General features: G+C 42.6%; 1 protein-coding gene across 12 annotated transcripts in view; it reads right to left on the bottom strand.

Moving 5' to 3' along the window:
• The window catches only part of L3MBTL3 (L3MBTL histone methyl-lysine binding protein 3), a 179,108-nt gene extending 160,278 nt beyond the window's left edge, over window positions 1–18,830 (bottom strand). For 8 of the 12 annotated variants that reach the window (XR_010413760.1, XR_010413759.1, XM_064598093.1 and 5 more), the window contains exons 1-2: window positions 18,696–18,830; window positions 15,105–15,184 (exon numbers count right to left, since the gene is read on the bottom strand). The gene's annotated coding sequence lies outside the window, so the exon portion shown is untranslated. Of the gene's footprint in view, window positions 1–15,104; window positions 15,185–16,719; window positions 16,969–17,637; window positions 17,870–17,894; window positions 17,916–18,615; window positions 18,635–18,695 lie in introns of those variants that run through there. The other 4 variants (XM_064598097.1, XM_064598096.1, XM_064598095.1 and 1 more) reach the window with 4 other exon arrangements.
• Window positions 18,831–20,707: the final 1,877 nt, after the last annotated feature.

The following is a 20,707-nucleotide window of genomic DNA, read 5'->3' as shown; positions in this document are numbered from 1 at the left end:
GTTCCCTCTCTCGCTGTGTCTCTCTGTCAAATACATAAATAAAATCTTTAAAAAAATAAAAAACATAAATGCATAAAATTCACAACAACAAAATCCTGTCTGTGACTAGGAGAAGGAATAGAAAGCAGGAGAAATATAAAAGTTAGCCCTATACAAAACCCACAGTAAATGTTCACGACACATTTTTAGAAATACTGAGAATTTGCTTTTGCTCCATAAAACATCAGTGATGTTTCACAGTGTACTCTACCTATAAGCACATAATAAAATTTATAAAAAATTTTCTATTCATTGTTTCACTTTAAGGTTTGTGAACATTGTGTATAAAATACGATAGCATAAAAATATTTACCATGTTGTCTTTCCCATTATCTGATTTTGAAGCCAAATGGCTACTTGCACTATCGCAAGAAGTCTGAATGGCTAGGACATTTTCTATCATCTCTTCATCAGACAGAACATCCAACAACCAATATCATTTTAACAGAAGCTGCTTCTTCATGACACCCTAAGTCTTCCTCCTTTGTTTTCATTCTCCAGAAGTGTGCACACTTGCATACATACAAAGTCTTTTCACTTCAATCAGTTGGGGTCCTAAGAATGAAGCAGTTTTGTTTTTCTCCCCCCACAACTTAGAAATGCGTTGTTTTATGTTTTCTTTAATTATCACCTGGTGTGATTCCACAATCCCATGTGTAACCTATATTCCACGGACTATAAAAAGCAGGTAGGTAATAGAGTAACTCACAGTGCAAGTCACAAACAGCATCTCTCATCCTGCAGAAAATCTCATCCCCAATCTCTTGTTAATGATGCTGAGATTTCCTAGGGAAGTATCTCAAAAGTGCACCATGATGGGTCCTCTGTGCTATCAGCGAAGAGCCACTACTTTCCTCTTAACCTCTTCTAAATCCTAACAGTCTCTAGCCACTGCTGATGTCAAAAAGGACCACTTTGGGGTTCACTTATCCAGCAAATACACCACTGCAGCTTTTGATATTTTGATTCCCACTAGCTTTCCTATCATGACTGGAAATGGTTAAAATCAAGGGTTCTGATGTCCAGTGTGCTTCTCTACCAATGCTCACTGTTAGGAGCTGATGACTTCACCGAAGGCAGAGACCATTACTGTTGACACTAATTCAAACATATTAGACTCCCAAAGTCCCTCTTTGGTGCAACAGTTCACTTTAGCTTTTACTCATTTTTATTACAATCTTCTTGCCCTAAGCCTCCAACAAAAGGGCTGGAAGACAGATTAAATGACATGCAACACTGTCCTCAGAATTACCTTCTGTATCTCTCTCTCCTGCACCATTCCTTGCCTCCAAACCAAAGCTTTGCAACTTGCTTCTCCCTTGGGACATTGTATCTAATGGATGAACTTGCTCAGTCTCTCACATGAATAAATCCCTGGAAGTCTCAACCTACCATATACCACTAGTTTTCAAGAAACAAGGGGCAATGAGGAGATTAGTTAATATCTTATATTCAAAAATCCTGTTACGAGAATATGGGGAAGCAGGCCCTCTCTTGCATTGACAGTGGCATTATAAATGAAAACAACCTCTCTGGAGATCAATTTCCAAGAACATATCCTCCAACTCAGCAGTTCTACTCATAGAAATTTATTCTACAGATACTCGCACATATGTAAAAAGAAAAAATGTAGAATGTTATTCTGACTACAGGTCTGTTCGTAAGGTCAAAAAACTGGAAACAATCCCAAAGTCCATCAATTAAGGACAACTGAGGTACATCCATATGGCATTCAATGCCATTATAAAAAACAATGAGGAAGCTCTTTACATTCTGATATAGAAAGAGCTCCAACACTACCAATACTCTAATTTTATGCCAGGTATACAAACTGTATGCTACCACTTCTATAAAACAAAAGGGTGTGTGTGTGTGTGTGTGTGTGTGTGTGTGTGTGTGTGTGTAACTTATATAGGCATACATTCTCTCTGCAAGGATTCACCAGAAACTGGTTAACACTGGCTGCCTCCAGGAAGAGGCAATAGTCTGCTGAAAGACAGCCATGGGAGGGAATCTGCTCTCTGGACATTCCTTTATACCTGCTGCCTGTTCAAATTTTCTTGAAAGAAAAAAAATTAATGAAAAAAGTGTTTTAAAATCCTTTTTCATGTCAATTTAGAATAGTTCATGTCACGAAAGGCAGGTCTTCCCATGAAAATATTTAGTTTTTGATTGCTGTAAACAACAGAAGCTATAGCATAGAAGTCACTGAGGGAAGTCAACTTCCCCAAAGCTCTTGGGTAATTTAAATAGTAGGTATTTAACTGTATATGCAAATGCATCAGCTCCACAGATGGATGAGAAGAGGAAGGGTAGGGTTCACTTCTCCACAACTTGGGTATCAGAAATATATAGTAGATCGCTGGCATTCACAGACTATTTATGGCTTCTACCACTCTTGAGAGGCATCTGAAGTTCCCATGACATTCAGTAATCTGTTATCTTGCAGAGACATGACTCTGAATGAGACATGCCATGAAGCTGAGGGGCAAGGGCAAGTTGCCTGGACCAGCCACGGTCCAGGGATGCTCTTACTCAGAGCACTTAGTCTTAGTCCATCACCACCGTAAGGAAAGAGATAAAACACTTTCTCGTGAAGAAATGAAACAAACAAAATTAACTGCTAGTTGATTCTAGTGTTGATGACAGAATGAGGGGAATATGGAAATGTTTATGAAAGTGCTAGGCCCTAGCCACAAAATAGAAATTGCAGATAAATTAAAGACTGAAATGTCAAATGCAATGATGACTCAGACACATTGTGTGAACAAAACTACCAAATGCTCCAAAAGGAAGTAAGTAGAAAAGATGTGTGAATTTGTTTCAATAAGTGCTCCAGACAGTACAAAAACTGCTCATCAAGCAAGATAAGTAGTTAAGGTCTAGAGAGAGCCTTTAAGTTTTTCAGTTATATTTCAGTAATCTGAAGGAAGGAATCGTATGTTACAATAATTTTTTTTCAAGTTGAGAACTGGCGATTGCCTTGGGATATATCCTCCACAAATGTCAAGAATCTACTGCTATCTTATTTTGACTAGAGATAAGCAGAGTTTGTGTGTCCTTCATAATCCCCCCTTCATACAATTCCTTCATTCATATCTGCCACTAAGTGGATAAAACAAGCGGTGGCTCGAGTGAGGGGCATGGACTCCCCCAGTGCTGAGCTCATATAGCGGAGTCAAGGTGAAGAACCTGCCTAGCACTGAGATGAAGACAACAGTCCCTTGAGAGATAAGCCACCCAATCCAGGATGCTCAAAATCAAGTGAGAGTGGGTACCGTCTATAAACCGAAAGTCTGGATCTACAGACAGAGTGAGAAATAAAGATTAAGCAAAGGAGCTAACTGAAGCTGGGCCATTCCTGCTCAAACCATGGTTTTAAAATAGTATATTTAAAAGAACGGCTAGTTAATGTTCACTAAGAGCAGTTAAATAGTTTTAATAATCTTACAGTGGCTTTTTTAGTGTTACATATTATAGCCTTACAGTTAACAGGTGCGTTCTTCAAAAATAAGGTACAGAGAGGATATGGCCATGAGTTGGAAGTGGTTATAAAATGGGGATAAACATCACCTCAAAAGCAGAATCGGATTAAAATTCTGTCACTCAGATGACAGAACTCAGATATCAGCACCTGGTTTTAAATCAGTTTGGGTTAAAAGGACAACCTATCTTTTGTAAAGAGTCAGAATGCTAACCCTAAAATAATCGTCACGAACCAAACAAAAATGCCAATTATGCAGAAGATAGACAGCAATGAGATCCAGAGCAACATATATCCATGAGAAAAGTCAATCTCTACTGTGCAAATCCAACGCCTTGTTGCTATGCTGCCCACTTTAATACCAGCAACTGAAGCTGGCTTTTTGTTTACTTTGTAGAAATCATCAGTCCCTAACCGAATGCTCTAACTGGCACAGTGTGACCTACAAAAAGTCCTAATGTCACAATTCAGTAACACCACCTAAAAAGCCTCTCTTCACTGCTAACCACCTTCTTAATGTGGCTTATAAAACTGTTTTGTGCCTCCCTATCCCCACCCACCCTGCTCCTTGTCATCCTGTCATAGGTGCAAATTAAATACTTCATGGATCATCCCCAAAACAACCTGCCATGCACTCATCAGTTCCCCCTTCTATCCTTCACCCTTTCCTCAACTGCTCCCTTCTTCCTTCCTCCTCTTCATTTCACTTTTCAAAATCTGACAACTGCCTACTCAGTAACCTCAGACCAGTTAAGCTCTGGAAGTCTCAATTCCCCCACCTATAAGGTGTGGAGAATGGAACCTTTCTTCATTGGGCAATGGTAAGTAAGGTTCCATGAGATAAATCAGATAATACCTTAGCCTAGCGCCTATCACGGAGTAAGCAGTCAATAAAATGTTAGCTTTTTATTATAATTATCTGGTTTAACAATTATGTGAGTTCATGAAAGCTGCTCAAGTGACCTTAGAAAAATCAGACCATGACTTTTGTTTCTCTCATTTGATTGTATTTCTGTGGTATCTCTTACGGTAGGCCACCTGTTCAAAATCTAAATATCACAAGATTCAAGATCACTCCATAAAAGCACATATTTTATTGTTAATAATATCTCATATTTACATAGCTCCAGAAAAGACTACTAGCTCTTTTTTATACCTCTTAATCCTCTTCACCTATTCTGCCCATCCCCCCTCTCTCCTCCCCTTTGGCAACTAGCAGTTTGTTCTCTATATTTGAGAGTCTTTTTTTTTATTTGTTCGTTTGTTTTGGTTTTTTTAGATTCCACATACAAGTGAAATCATGTGATTTCTGTCTTTCTCTGTCTGACTTGTTTCACTTAGCCTAGGTCCATCCATGTTGTTGCTGACGGCAAGATCTCATTCTTTCTGATGGTTGAATAATATTCCAGTGTGTGTGTGTGTGTGTGTGTGTATACATATATATATATGAATATATCTCACATCTTCTTTATCCATTCATCTATGGATAGACACTTGGGTTGTTTCCATAGCTTGGCTATTATAAGTAAAGTCACTATAAACACAGGGGTGCATATATCTTTTCAAATTAGTATTTTTTGTTTTCTTTGGGTAAATACTGGTAGTGGAATTACTGGATCATATAGTATTTTTATTTTTTAATTTTTTGAGGCACTTCCATACTGTTTTCCACGGTGGCGGTACCAAATTGCATTCCCACCAACAGCGCGCATGAGGGTTCACTTCATTCTACATGCTCACCAACACTTACGATTTCTTGTCTTTTTTATACTAGCCATTCTGACCGGTATGAGCTGCTATCTCATTGTGGTTTTAATTTGCATTTCCTGGATGGTTACTGATGTCAAGCATCTTTCATTCGTCCACTGACCATGTGCAAGTCTGCTTTGGAAAAATGTCTATTCAAGTCCTCTGCCCAACATTTAATTGGACTGGGTTTTTCTGGCATTGAGTTGTGTAAGTTCTTTATATACTTTGGATATTAACCCCTTATTAGATATATCATTTACAAATATCTCCTTCCGTTCAGTAGGATGCCTTTTTGTTTTGTTATTGGTTTCCTTTTCTGTGTAAAAGCTTTTTATTTGGTGTAGTCCCAACAGTTTATTTTTGTTTTTGTTTCCCTTGACTATTACCTTTCTTCATAGGACAATAGCTCCGAAGTGATGAAGGGTCTGCCATACCGGGAAGGAGTTGGGCCTGAAGGCCAGGCTCTCTCTGCCACTATGCTGGTCTGACTATGCACTGCAGGCCAGGCTAAGGCTTTGCAACAAAACTAGATGAAAGGCCACAGCAACATTTCCCAGTCTGTTCCTCAAAACACAACTTTTGGGAGACCACTGATTCCTGTCCTGGGATACGAAGTTTTTTTGTTGAGAGAGAGGTGGAATACCCTGGGGGTCTTCAGGACATGTACAGTGCACATCAGTAGCAGTGTGGTGATCTGTGAAGTACTGGCCAAGCCAAAGCTTCCCACGGTCACCTTGCCTTGTGACTCTATTATCACAGTGCATCGAATTCCATGGAGTCCTCCACCCCCACCTCCCCTGCCCCTGGCCTTTGGGAAAATGCTGAGCCACGGAAAATAAATTCAGGAAATAACATGAAAGTAGGTAGTATTTTAGAGGAATAAAATTGATGCATCTTCATGTTAGATTCAGCTACAAATGCTACCTTCGGACCTAGTTCCCCACCTGCATCTGAGTGGTGAGATTCATAGTATCTAAGCCTGGAGAATGCCCTCCAGACCTGCAGTCCTTGAAGTCCAGGCTGGAGAAAGCGATCCTGAGAAAGATATGGCCTCTGACTCCTCAGGCCTGTCTACCGTTTTCTGATTTCCTCTCTGATGGCCTGCACCTTCATGACCTCAGAGAGGTACACAGCCTGTAGGGGGAAAACTCACACACTCACAAGCACACAGCTACAAAGGGGTGACCGAACAAAGGCAAAAAAGCCCAAGATACATGAAGGAGATACAGACATACCGGAGCAGAGGAGTCTCTTCCAGGCATTGTCATTTTTCTCTTTTTAAGATTTTATTTATTTATTTGACAGAGAGAGACACGGCGAGAGAGGGAACACAAGCAGGGGGAGTGGGAGAGGGAGAAGCAGGCTTCCCGCGGAGCAGGGAGCCCGATGCGGGGCTCGATCCCAGGACCCCGGGATCATGCCCTGAGCCGAAGGCAGACGCTGAACGACTGAGCCACCCAGGTGCTCCCCTCACAACTACCTCTTAAGACTGATTACATTTAACAGGCAAGAAAATTGAGGTCATGCAGCCAAGAAACAAACTTTTATCTCCCAAGACAGTGGCCCTCAGACTCTACTGCAGGCCCAGCATGTTGTATTTTAATCAACACAGAAGCCAATCTAGTGCGATGGTGACAAGCATGGGCTCTGGAGCCCGAGAGCACTTGGGTTTGAGTCCTAGCCTCATAATTTCCCAACTACTGCATAATCCTGGGCAGGGTACCTAACCTCTCTTGAGCCTTAGGCTCCTTCAAGAAAATGGAATGGGAATATCTACTTTACATAGTTGTAAAAACGTGTGTTTCAATCATGCACGCTAAGAGTGTTTTGCACACGGTGGACATGCAGTAACATGGAGCCACAGCTATTTTGAAGAAAACAAAACAAACAGCTCTCCAGTGTCATTCCCTCCAGGCACCAGTTTGCCCAATACCTGAAGCATACCAGGGCAGGGGAATGATAACTGCAAAGGCCAAGACCTCTGCACCACAAAGCCCTAAATGATTTCTCAGAGGAGTCCAGAGGTGAAGGTGAAGAAAAATGGGAGGTTAAGAATAATGGTAAGACTCTGGATTTCACGGACATGTAAACTTTCAAAATGAATTTGGGAAAGTGATATAAGGTCAATAACTCTTAGTTTCGCCACAAAAGAATGTTGTAACAACCAAAAAAAGTCAGAAGGACATAATCTCTGAATGATGACCCAAGAGTAGACCACTGGCAACCTTATGGATATTTTGGCTGAGGAGGTATAAAAGCTTCCTCACATACCAACTGTGGTTCCAGGTCCTGTGAAAGGCCCGCAGGAGAAAGAGAGATGAAAGCTATAGGTCCTCCCCAAAGAAGAGAATCCTTCTCTTTACAAGTACTGGAGTATGTGTATGTGAAATGCCAGAAGAGAGGCTAGGAAGAGAGAATCTACACCACCATCACAATACTTCTGACACTGTATCATGATCGTCTACTTAGACGAGGCTTTGGAGGAAAGGGACCTTGATTTATTCATTTCCTTAACCCTGATGAATACCCATTGTAGGTGTCAATACAATTTATCCAATGAATGAATAAAAAGAGAAGGGGAAAATGCAACAGACTAGTTGTGGGTGGGAATTAGGGAGAGGGGAAATCAGAAAGAAAAAATCAAATTCATGTCCATCTATCTCATATTCGTCAGTGCAATTCCAACTCACAGCTCGGCTGCTAGGTATTTACTTGCTTTGTTGGCAGAAGCATAACACTACTGCTCCCAGAAGCCCCCCTTATTTAAGTGTCAGTGGAGGACACATCAAAAGAAGTTAAATTCAAACCTCTTCAACAGGCTTATTCAATAAGGATAAGAGAAAAATCTAACCCCACACTTGATGCATCTCTCAACAAACACATATTGCTACAAAGAAAAATTTTCCTTTCAAATCAAACAGGACAGATACCAGCTTTGATATTCTACTCACCCGCCTGATAAGAACTCTGAATCACACACATACTGGAATTGAGATCCCGTTGGGGAGAGATGTAAAATTTTGCCCCCAGGGCCCAAGCTCACAGATTTTCGGCAGGCAGAACTCTAGATCATTTCCGTGTGAGAAATGAAATCTCAGTACCATCAAGAACAAATCCTTGAGAATCTGGGTCTTCTGTCCACATCGACCTTTACACAGTAGATGACTAAGGGGCAACCAATCTACGCTTCCTTTAAACATGAAATCGGTTATAGGTTGGTTCCTTCTTATTGATACTTTCTCAAAAACAGTATCTCCTGGCCATATTTTAATGACAATGATCCTATTCATGCAGCCATGGTTTATCTGATTTGCTACCTTTTCTGCCATGGAGATTATACACAAAGGGGTAGTCACCGAAAGCAACCTTTACAAAATCTCAACTTCCTGCCTTCCCGCTTGTTACTGTAAGAAGGATGAATTATTTGAGATTCTGTGGCCTAACCTACTTACTTCCTCTAAAGGAGGAACAGAAAATGAAAAATGCCTTTCAAGAAAAAAAAAATGTACATAGAAAACGAAATCACAAACTGACATTAACAGGCCTATGGCATATTTAATATACTCTCATCAAATGCTTTTATTGGAAGTTCATTTTCAGTGTACAGAGTATAAGATACCTCAATTTGAGGCAAAAATATCCTGACAAGTGCTATCATATCATCAACATCACTACACTAATAGAGTCGTAATAGAAATTTTACACCCATTAAAGGGACTCAAAGGGCATAAAAAGAACAAGAACCTGTCTGACACAGATATGTCCATGCTTATGCAAAATATGCATGAACTCAAAAAAGAAAAACTAAAAGTAGTATCTTGTTCTTTTCTCTTATTTCATTTCATAATTTTTTAAATGCTAAAAGTAGCATCTTTTTCTTACTCCGCTTCGTATTTTTTATAGAACACAGAGCTAAAATTAAGAGATTTACACTTGATTTCTCTTTTGTATCTAATAAAGTAGTTGTGACCAGATTTTATTTCTCTCACACAAGTCAAGTCTACAGGTTTATCTTGATAACCATTTGTAACTAAACTCCTTATCAACAGATTGAACAGCTAGGCCTCAAATCCACCAAATAAGAACACAAAGCAACAGGGTGAATTATTTAGACCACTTAACAACCTGACCACATTGATCTCTTAGGAATTTCAATTCACAGTTCAGGGTTCAGTCAGTGTAACACATGAGAGGAAAATAATCAAATGATTTTGGTGCCTGAACAATCCTACTCAAAATGTTCTACTACTGAAGTAGTTTAACGTTACAAAATTACACATAACACAAAGCTACGGTCCAATCTTAAAACAGCCTGCCTGTAGTAAGTGTTCAAAAAAGTTTATAGGGTGATAGAGCTTCATTAAAGGAGAAACAGTCTATTACCCTATGATCAATGAATGCAATAGTATCCCCCTAAGTCAGACTAAAGCTCTGCTTGATGGACCACAACTCATATACCAGAGATACTCTCAGACTCCCACTGCGACACAGAACCACCTAATGAATAAATAGAGACTCTTCACTTCATCTGGCAAGCATGAGCATACTCTTCTAGTTAAAGAGTATAACAGTAACCATAGCACTGTTGTTGAATGTATTATTAGTCATATTTCCTGTTTTCTTTTTTTTTTTTAATTTTGATTCCAGCACTCTACACTCAGCCCTGCCCCCAGCTTCTCCCCACCAATATCTCTATCCCTCAATTTAATTTTTTTCTTTCCTTTTATAATCCTGCCTTCTGAGTAAATTCCATCATCTTTTATGTTCACTTTAATAAATTTAGGTCCCATCCTTTCTACTGACTGACTGATCTACATTTTTTGAGAACTAACCCTACCGCCTCATCTATCCTCTTCCTACAAAGAACAAGTGAAACCTCTTTACAAATAAGCCCAGTAATTCTCATACCTAATCTGAGTCATGTTTTCTTAACAGTTTGTGATCATTTCAAGGCCATGAGACAGACCAAGGTGTTCTTTTCAGTATAATTCAGTAGTCGGTCTTTTCCCAATTCTTGGTTTAAAAAAGAAAAAAAAAGAAAGGAAAGTGAAGAAATAGAGTTTTCTCCCCATTATTTTTTCTGATACCTGTTTGCTATTGCTTATCTTAGTAAACAAATGCATAAGAGTAAATACATTAATCTGGAAATGTGTTTTCTTAAAAATATTCTAAGAATTACTTTTTTGAAAATTAGAAACCTAAAGACATAACAAGACAATCATAAGCCAGTATCAATTTCCCTGGTCCTACCCCTTTCAAACGGCATGATATGAACTTAGACAAGTTGCTATCTCTGAGCACCAGTTTGCTCTCAAAGTGAAACAATAATACCAACTGCAGAAGGTTAGGGAAAGTATGCAAGACAATACTCAGAGCTACACCAGCGCCTGGGCAGAGAGAAGGCACCCAGTAAGTATTTGTTGGGCACATAAATAAGTGAATGAATGAATGAATGAATGAATGAAAGAATATAAAGTGCCTAGCTCAATGCCTGGCATTCAGAAGGCACTCAATATACAATTATACTTAATATAGCAACACTTGGCAGTGTTTTGCGGAGGACTCCCCACCTCCCAGGTCTTTACCTCAGCAATACGTTTAAGGCCACATCCAGTGGTACCACCATAGTGCTCACTGCATTCATCTCTACCTTTCCGGAGCACGAGCGCTGAACTGTGGCTTTGTTTCGTTAGTCCCCACTGTACGGTATGTGGTGCGGGTTATTTCCTCAACTGGAATTACGAACACATGGAGGCCAAGGTCTGCTGTTTCTTTGTAGCCCTAACCCATTCATTCATTCAGCCCTGTTCTAAGTGAAGATTATGTGAAGCACTCCCCAGCTGAGACTTCCAAAAAAACAGGTGCTCAATAAATATTTGTTGACAGACACAAAACACTGGCTTACAGGAAGAATAATAAAGGAAACATTTTACTATTACATATAATACACATGTAATTCCTCCAATCGCTGCCCAACTAACCGATTCTAGGTCCACTTCTAAGGAAGTTCTCTCATCCAAGATCACCCAACTTCACTCAACTCCCTCTCAAAAGTCCTGTTCTTTCCCCCAAACCACCCTGTCTCGTCAAGGGGGAATTTCTTAAACGTCTTTCTCAACTTGACTTCATAAATCAAACTCAGTTACATTGCAAGGGTACCCTTTTCCTGGCCTTTTGCTTTCCTCCACTTGCTGCAGAGCTGTTGCTACAAGCAGGACAAACTAGTTCATAATGTGCCACTGTTAACCCATATCCTCATGTGTCAGTAAAATAATCTAACTTACTAAACAGACAACCTGAGAATATTCCCATTGGATAATGAGGTCCTTTACAAAATATATTTTCTGCGGATGCCCTGAATTTCAAGACATCATATACAAATATACACACATATGAAGGTGTAAGTAGTTCTCTCTAAATACAGTGCCTCCCAAATAACTGGTTCTCTTTAAATACAGTGTCCCCCAAATTCTTGTGAGGAATGAGTTCCTCAATGGGAGCAAGAAGAACAATCTACACCAGGAAGTTATCCTTGTGAACACACTAGTCAAAGAAGAAAAGAACTGCCCAAACCCATCACCGTCACCAGATATATAATTCAGAAATTCCATATCACGGGTAAAGAGCTTCTTATTAATTTCTGAAGACTAAGCGTTAAAAAGGGGATGGAACATTGTGCCATGTATATACAATTATATGGCATTGTCCTGCTCAGTCAACCCAGGAATCTGTTTCCTGACTCACCGGCTCCCAAGAGTGCTGGGTCCCTTGTTCTTTCCTACTGGTACCAAGTGCAGCTTGGTTCTTAACAGAGTTCAGAGCTGTGTCCACTACTGGGGTGAGGGTCTAGGGAACTCAAGGGCAAAGACCTAGTCTTTCGGTGTTCAGCACTATAAGATATAAGAGCTCAAGAAAAATTAGTTAACTAGGAGAAACATTGCAAAAGGGATCACTCAGGTTACCCATCCTCTGAATCCCAAGGGTACCCTTGTCCCATACCACATAAAGTAACTTCTCTTATAAATTTCCCATCTTAACTATATCTGCCACAAAAAGCCTGGGTTGAAATATATACTCTTAGAAGGGTGCCTGGGTGGCTCGGTCGTTAAGCGTCTGCCTTCAGTTCAGGTCATGATCCCAGGGTCCTGGAACTGAGCCCCGCATCAGGCTCCCTGCTTGGCGGGAAGCCTGCTTCTCCCTCTCCCACTCCCCCTGCTTCTGTTCCCTCTCTCACTGTGTCTCTCTCCATCAAATAAATAAATAAAATCTTGAAAGAAAGAAAGAAAGAAAAAAGAGAAAGAAAGAAAGAAAAAAGAGAAAGAAAGAAAGAAATATATATTCCTAGAAATAAACTACCAAACAAACTAGGGGAAACTATTCAAGAACCAACCCTCAATTACTCAAGGACTAATTCAACAGGACACATATTTCTCCTTCCCTCCACTATTGAGTTTTTGAATTCTTAGAACACTGATTGGATGTTCATCTCTCTTCTCTTGTAGAGAGAGATGAGAGATGCACGAAAACTAACTAAAACTTGTCAGGGTTTGTCAAGTTCAGTATCAGCAAATTGAGAATGATGACAGACAATACTTGTGACTTTTTCTTATCTCGGTAATAGGCGGTTAGTTATAATTAGAATAAAGTAGCAAAGGGGTCTAGAAAACCTAAGTGGAGTGGGGGGAAGCCCTGCATGCACCTTTCCCTAAATCCAGTCATTTGCAGGACCCATTTTCTGACCCCTAGAGTATAAATCTTACTACCCCAGTTACCTATTTTCTCATGTTCATTTCCCAGCAGACTCACACAACTAAAATATTAATTACAGTACACGAATTCCCCTCACACCAACCCTTCTACTTTCACTACCCTCCCATTTCCACAATTAGGCATCATTTTAAATTTGATTTATTTCACTTACTCCTACCTATTAAATGACTAGATTGGGATAAATAAATTTCAGTTTATATTCAGCATCATGTTAAAACATGGTCCCTTCCTGCAATGAGCTAATGCTATTAAAGATAAACTACTTTTTTCCTAAAGAAAAGAAATATCTCCTGGAAGTATTGTGACAAGTCCACATAATATATATACCAGAAACCAATCTCATAATTTTAGCCAGGATTTAAATCACTCTGTTCTACCCTTTACAACCTACTTCCTGCCCTTCACAAAACCTGGCTAAGGTAAAATGGTAATATGACTACCAAACATTTGAATAAGTCTTTATAGTTCTCAAAACCTTATTTTATCCTTTCAACAAAGGAAGTGAAGCAAGCACTGTTGCCCCCATTTTCCAGATGGGGAAATCTAGGCTGAAAGAGGTAAAGTGACTGATACAATGTGATACATTTAGAAGCCAAACTGTCTTCTGATTCCCACTTTAGCACTCTATCCACAGCCACAGTGATTCCCCAAATGAAGAAAAACAATCACTGTCTTCCACTCAGCATTTTTTTTTTTTAAAGATTTTATTTATTTATTTGAGACAGAGAGAATGAGCTACAGAGAGCATGAGAGGGAGGAGGGTCAGAGGGAGAAGCAGACTCCCTGCCGAGCAGGGAGCCCGATGCGGGACTCGATCCCGGGACTCCAAGATCATGACCTGAGCCGAAGGCAGTCGCTTAACCAACTGAGCCACCCAGGCACCCCCACTCAGCATTTCTAAACATGAAACTCAGCATCCTAGGAAACACCTTCTACTCTGCTTGCACTCTACTTCTGTCTGCATGATCTTGGAGTTGCTCTCTCCCCACTGTCTCTGTTGCATCATCCACATGGACCCAATCTATTTATTTGGCTACTTACACCATTCAAGACCATCCACAAGCAGAAAATGGCAATAAACTCCCGTTAACAATCATTTTTACACCAGTAACTATTCAGTGTTGACATCTAGGTCATAGCTATCCCAGTTCCAAGATAGCCCAATGAGGATTATTAGTCTTACTCAAAAAAGGTAGGACTAATTGATTTTGTTTTATTTGTTTTTCCCAAACAAGAATTAGCAACTCCTTTAATACTTAAAACAGACCAAATGAAAAGAAGGAAAAAAGGAGAGGAAAAAAATTAAATCGGGGGGTCAGGGGGTGGGGACATATAAATAGAAAGCACTAGAGTAGCACAAATATACTTTGACGGTTTACCTACAGAGGGCTGCCCTCTTTGCTGGAGAACAACCTTTGTCCTGAAAATGGGCCCTGAATTACTAGACATAAACCAGCAAGCACCCTCCAAAATTACCAAAGGGATCTTATTAGACAACAGCTATATTCTCTGTGGAGATATGTTCAAAAGTTGACAAGTCTATGCTAACACCTGGAAAGTCACAGCCCTTTGGCTTGATATTTGGCACAAGTTGGCCCACACTGGATTTAAGCCACAAAAGTTAAATTACTTAAATGCCCAAAAACTCTTGTTGTAAATTTCACCTACAAAATTTTAACAAGTTCCAGAATCTTCCATATCACTGTGTTACAACAGTTACATTAACTTACAAGTGCTTTGTTCTAGTTTTCCCATTTTTTCAATTTCAAAGAATAAAACTATTTGCTTTCAGTAGAAAACAGGTACAACTGAAATGAAAATTAAGAATCTATTAAAAAGCCAGTCCAAAAATTATCCAGGACAATCTTGGAACTTTTCTTAATGTTTTGTTTACTTGAGCCTCCATCACACTTCATGTCAAGACTTTCATGCATTCAAAACAGCCCCCACAAAATGATGCTTTTCTGTCAACCCTGTCCCACATTCTCCTTCCTGATCCCCAAGCGCAGCTTTTAACATTTGCAAATATATCAAGCAATTTGTTTCAACAAGCAAATCTTACCTAGTGGCAGTGAAGAAATAACTCCCCGGTAGTCTTTAGGATTGCTGTCCACCCCCAAGACTTCTCCTAAAGGTCCAGCACTAATTGAAAGAGAGGAAATATAAAATCAATGCTTTGTAATAAAAAAGAAGCCTTCAAGTCCACAATTAATATGTTTAAATTTTGAATCACTGACTTATTGCATAATTTCACACAATACCACTCAGTATATTAAAAATAAAATAAACTAGTTCGGGATGAGACGAAATGGATTTTATCATTCATATCATTCCCTTATCGTAAATTCCTAAATTAAAGATTCCCCCTTTGTATGACCAGCAGGTGAAAGTTACAGGGATCATTTGATTCAACTTTAATTTTTCTCAGTGCTTTTATCTTTAAAATTAAAGTTACTTTGCAGAACACACGCTAGCAAATGAATAGATATTATGTAAGCAGTTTTTTCCCATGTATGTAAATATTTAAATCACAACTTAAACAAAGTATTCAGAAGTAATGTCTTAACCAGTGAAACAAAATTACACTCTTAGAACTAAGGGACTGCTTATTTTATGACTGACTATATATAAAGGCACGGTTAAGAAACTAAGCACCATCCTTTAATTATATTTATTAGAGAATAAAATGATCAGCTTATATAAAAGACAAATTTCAACCAAAGGTCTTTTTCATTTTTTTTCGAAGTTTTAAACACTTTGTATTTTTATTAACATTCAAAATGAAACGACCTGCTGTGACTCCTGATTGATTAAAGATAAAGACAATAATAAATATAAAGACAAACTGTTTCTAACCCAGTTACGGACCCATCTCAAATCCCCGAATAAAAGCAAAGTGTTTTTCCCATATAAATGAAGAGGGATCGAAGCTACAGGCTCTGGGTCGTCAGAACTTATCTGCTCTCCAATTTACTAAACCTTCTATTTCTGATCGGCATCCATTCACACAACATCTGGCTGCTCGCTCAGGTCCTCTAATTACTTCCACGTCTGAATAGACTACGTAGCTACAAGCAAAGGCCAAACTTTGCTCTCGGCCTTCCGAACTTAAAGATGCGTTTAACCACTAGAGGTCTCCCCTTGGCCAGTTTTGCATGTTCGCTATTTTGCTGCACTTGAAACTTTCCGGAGAAATGCTCTACTCGAGTCAGTGTTTTTCTAAAAACTTGCGCAAAAATCCACGCGACCGAACTAGCCAGTACAGAGACTCTCGGGCTCCCCAAACCAATAAAAATATCACAAACAACGCTTTAGGAAAATCAAAATTAAAATTCGACGCACTCGCCTAGCCGTCGTCCGCCCCCCCCACCCAAAACCTTATTTCTCATCCGTTTCCCTTAACTTAAACTTAAAACAATTAAAAAAATCTATTTTTGTTTCTGTAGACTTTGAATGATTTCTAATGCATTTTCTCTGGCGGTGGACCCGAGGTGGGAAAGGAGCGGGCCAAGGGATGCAGGGAGGGGGAAGGGCCGTGCTCACAGCGCCCGAGGAAGTTGCATAAGGAAAGAGACTCCGTTTTTTGGGTCCCCTCAAAAAAATCGGCGGGGAGGGGGAGGAAAAGGAAGCGGGGGGGGGGGGGAGGCGGGGAGGAGGGAAACTGAAGCGACGTTTACCTTCGTCTCCCCGTGGAAGGGTGGGGTAAGGGCTACGGTCTTCGCGACCCCGGAGGGCGACTCGTTACCCCCACCTCTCTCCGAGCGCAGACGGACAAACAGATACCCCCACCCCTCCGCGGAGAAGGCGGCTAAGAAACCGCCTGCTTTTAAACTTTCTCTCACGGTCGCACTGTGGGCCATGCTTTGACCAGAAGGGGGGGGGGGGAGGTAATCAAAAGGCCTTTTTCTTTAAAGGTAATTAAAGTTTTACCACCAGCACAAAAGTTGCGTCCTCCCCCCGCCCGTGCCACCATGCCCCCCCCCCCGCCTCCAGGGCTCACAAGTTTTCCTCCCTCCCCCCCCCCCCCCAGCTCGCGGGGCGCGCGGCGGATGCCTCGGCTTCTGCGCTTCCCGATCCCCACCCCCGCCGGCCTCTACTTCCCCCCGCCCGGCCGCCGCGGCGCGAGGACGGCCCGCCGGGCCCAGGACGCGAGTGTGCAAAACCCATTATTCCGGAATGGCACACGCACGCGGCGCGAGGCGGGCGGCGGCCCGACCCGGACCCCTCTCTGCCTCCCCAATATAAGGGCGGCGTAAACAAGTTGCAGGAAAAGCAGCCCCGTGCCTCCCCCCCGCCCGCCCGCCGCCCCGGCGCGGCCGCCGCCGCCGCCGCCGCCGCCGCCTCCCGACACACGCCCGCGCCCGCACCCTGGCCGGCGCGGCTCGGCACGGAGCGGGGCGAACGCCGCGACGGCGCGGGCTCCCGGCCCGGCCCGCGGCCCGCGCCCTCCCCCGCGCGGACGGCCGCGGCGGGCCCGCGCCGCCTTGCTTCCCGAAGCACTTTCCTGCCTCGGGCAGAAATAAACCGGAGGGTTTATTTTTGTGCAACTTTCCCAAAATGGCGGAAATTGGAGCTGATCTATATGAAATTCTCACACAGTCGGTCGGGAAGGGGGAGGCGGCGAGGAAGAAAACGCAAACTCTCGGCCGCCGAGCCCAGCCGCGGGTCCGCGAGTGTGTGCGTGCGTGTGAGTGTGCGTGTGCGCGGTGGGAGTCGGGGAGGCCTTTCCGCCGCGCACACACACAGCACACGCCGGGGAGACGCGCCTGCACATTCAACCAGTCCATTCTCCGCAGCCCGAGCGGGGAGAAAGTGGCCCGGCCTCTTTTCCCACTGCCTCGGTCTCCCGTACTTGTACTTCTCGCGCTCGCTCGCTCGCTCGCTCGCTCTCCGGTGCGCGCCCGGCACAAAGGCCACACGGGCGGAGGGGGCCGCAGGGGCGGCGCGCGGGGCTCGCGCCTCCCGCCGCCCCGATCCGCCGCCCCGGCCGCCCCCGCGCCCCCCGCCGGCGCCCCCAGCCTCGGCGGCCGCGCTCGCCGCCCGGGCTGCAGCTCCGCGGCGCCCACTCGGGCACGCACCCCGGCGGAGCCCGGCGCCGCCGCGCTCCCCCACCCCGCGCCCGGTGTCATGAAAGCGACCGAAGTGACAAGCTCGGGGGGCGCGGGGGAGGGGGCCCACACGCATCCCGCCGCCTGCGCGCCGCGCGAGCCCGACGCGGCCGCCTCGCCCCGGCTCCCTTCAGCACGGCCCCCCACACCCTTCCCCGTGTGCGCGCAAAGAAAAAAATACAAGTCTCTCCTCCCCCCATTTTTTCCTTTCTCTTTTCTCTCTCTTTTGTTCCTCTTTCACACTCGCACTCACTACTTCAGAGTGAGATGCCCAGAGACTCCCCCTCCAGCCGTTTCCGAGTCACTTGCCCACTTTTTTTCCCCGGGATTAAGTTTTCTCCTCTTTCCCAGAGGCGCAGAGAAGTGGGGGAGAAACCCCTTCTGTCCTTTCCCCTCCCCTGATCTGTTTCACAAGACGAGGGTGCGCTTCCTTCTCTCTATAGGTCTCTTAACTTTCATCCTCACCCAGAAAAATAAATGAATGGCTTTTGCACGGACAAATCTTCTGATTAATTAGAGGTTAGATCCGATCAACCGCTTCTTACCCCCAAATTTTCTCTTTTTTTTTTCTCCGTCTCACGAGTAGTCCTGACAAATGGTCCAGGGCTGCGGGCGCAGTGCGCATGTGCGCGTAGAGTCAGGGCTGGGGAGAGGGGAAACTGCGCTGGTGCTGGTGCCGCCGCGGCCGCCGCCGCTGCCGGGGAGGCTCGCGCTGGCTTCCCTGTTACTGCTACTGCGCCTTCGCCGCTGGAAAGCAGCAATAAAGCCGGTCGGCAAATCAGCTGCCCGCAGATAGTGTTTCAGGTGCATCTTTTCAATGGCCTTGTCACCGGCTCAGGGCTGGTGCCAGAACAGTCAAAACAAATATGAGAGACTGCTCAGGTTGTAGATTTCTTTGTCTATTTTTCACTTTACTTTTTTTTTTTTAAAGGCAATTCTCAGAGCAGCTAATCCAGCATGTACTGTAAATGGATTCATTCAGCCATTAAAGAGTGGGCCTTGGTCTTATACAAACACTACCCACAGGCTCAATGCATGCTACAGGTCGTGAAAAATAAGAAAGTTTTAAGCTTCTACGCAGTAGAACCTCCCCCGCTTTGAGGACTGGAAGAATGCACGGGTTAAGTGTGCGTGTAAAACTTGTGTGTTCTTTCGGTTCCTCAAGTGTTGGGTCTTTATTGACAGCTTCAGCATGTTAGGCCTCTGTTGTGAAATATGTTTGGATTCGTTCATCAACTTAGAAATCAGTGTTCCTAGACCCGGGCAATCGGCAGATCCAGGACTAGTAACCTTCATGTAACCAATCAAGATGGCTGAGCCGTCCTAAAGAGCCAAACCTGTCTTTGTTAAGGCGTCAAAACTAGATCAGGGGAGAGTATTGTATTTCAGTATTGACAGCCTTCCACTTATTGACTGCAGACCTCCTTTTGGGCAGCTCACCATTCTCCTTTTCTACTGGTTACAAGTATTACAAAATAATTTGTGTAATTGAAGTTGTGATAAACATTGTAATGTCAATAACAGTTTGCGGTTGGAGAAAAAAAAGGAGTAGCACGTGTGATTTCCAGAATGGCACAAGCAAGTCTTATATTTGGCAGGGGTGGGGAAAGTAAGGGAAAGGCTCCGGCCCTCAGAGTGGGCTATTTATTTTGCATCTGGTAAAAGGTAAAGGAGGCCTTTTTTTCAAAATTGCTGCCCGAGGCCCAGAATTTAAATATATCACAGATGGAAATACTGTATTAAAAATCCTTCTTCAAAATGTAAGTAATATTATTTCTTGATTGATTTTTTTTTTTTTTTTTTTTTTTTTTTACTTAAGGGATGTTCCTTGAACCAGTTTCAGAAAATAAACTGGTAATTTCTTCCTTTAGGACCATGAAATTGCCCTAGAGAAGCTGCCCATCCCACAGTCTCTTCTGTTGGTACAGTGACCAAATTCTCCAAACCAAAAATCAGGACATATGTCTTACCGTGTACTCAAGAACAAAGGAACAAACCCATGAAGCTGAAATGAGTTTATAAAATATGCTCGTATGTCGAGCAGCCATTGGTTTAGGGGTACGAAGTGGAGCAGTGGAGCTGGGTTAGTGAAAGCTATAGATAATCTCAGACCACCAGTTAACTATTGATTTCACCCACCACATCCAACCCTTTTCAGAGCTGCTCCCAAACAGCCTAATTAACTGATGTGAATTTCAGCTCCTCTCCTTTTCTCCTTAGTCCTTGAATAATAAGCAGTGAAATGGCCAAAGGCAGACTATAGGAGGAGCAGAAAAGAAAGGCCATGAACTATGTGCAAAACTAAGACCATACCACAAAGAAAAAAAAACCCTTAAATTTTAGAGTTTTCTTTCTAAAAATCCATTTTAGATTTATTCTCTCTAGATAACTTCTGCATGATATTTCTGTTTCACACATATTTTCAGAGATGTTGGTTTAAAAGTCTGTAAACTTATATTAATGGCCTTCTTGTGCTGAGCATTCTGCAAGGTGCTAGGGAATAACAGCAGACAAAAACTAGGCCACAAGGAATTGAGTCTGGCAAGAGAGTCTAGCG

This window comes from Mirounga angustirostris, unplaced genomic scaffold, assembly GCF_029215605.1.
Source record: "Mirounga angustirostris isolate CCGP_5_RB_7025 unplaced genomic scaffold, mMirAng1.0.hap1 SCAF_8, whole genome shotgun sequence".
NCBI classification, from domain to species: Eukaryota; Metazoa; Chordata; class Mammalia; order Carnivora; family Phocidae; genus Mirounga; species Mirounga angustirostris.
Note: the sequence above shows the minus strand (reverse complement) of the source record. Positions and strands in the feature narration are given on the sequence as shown.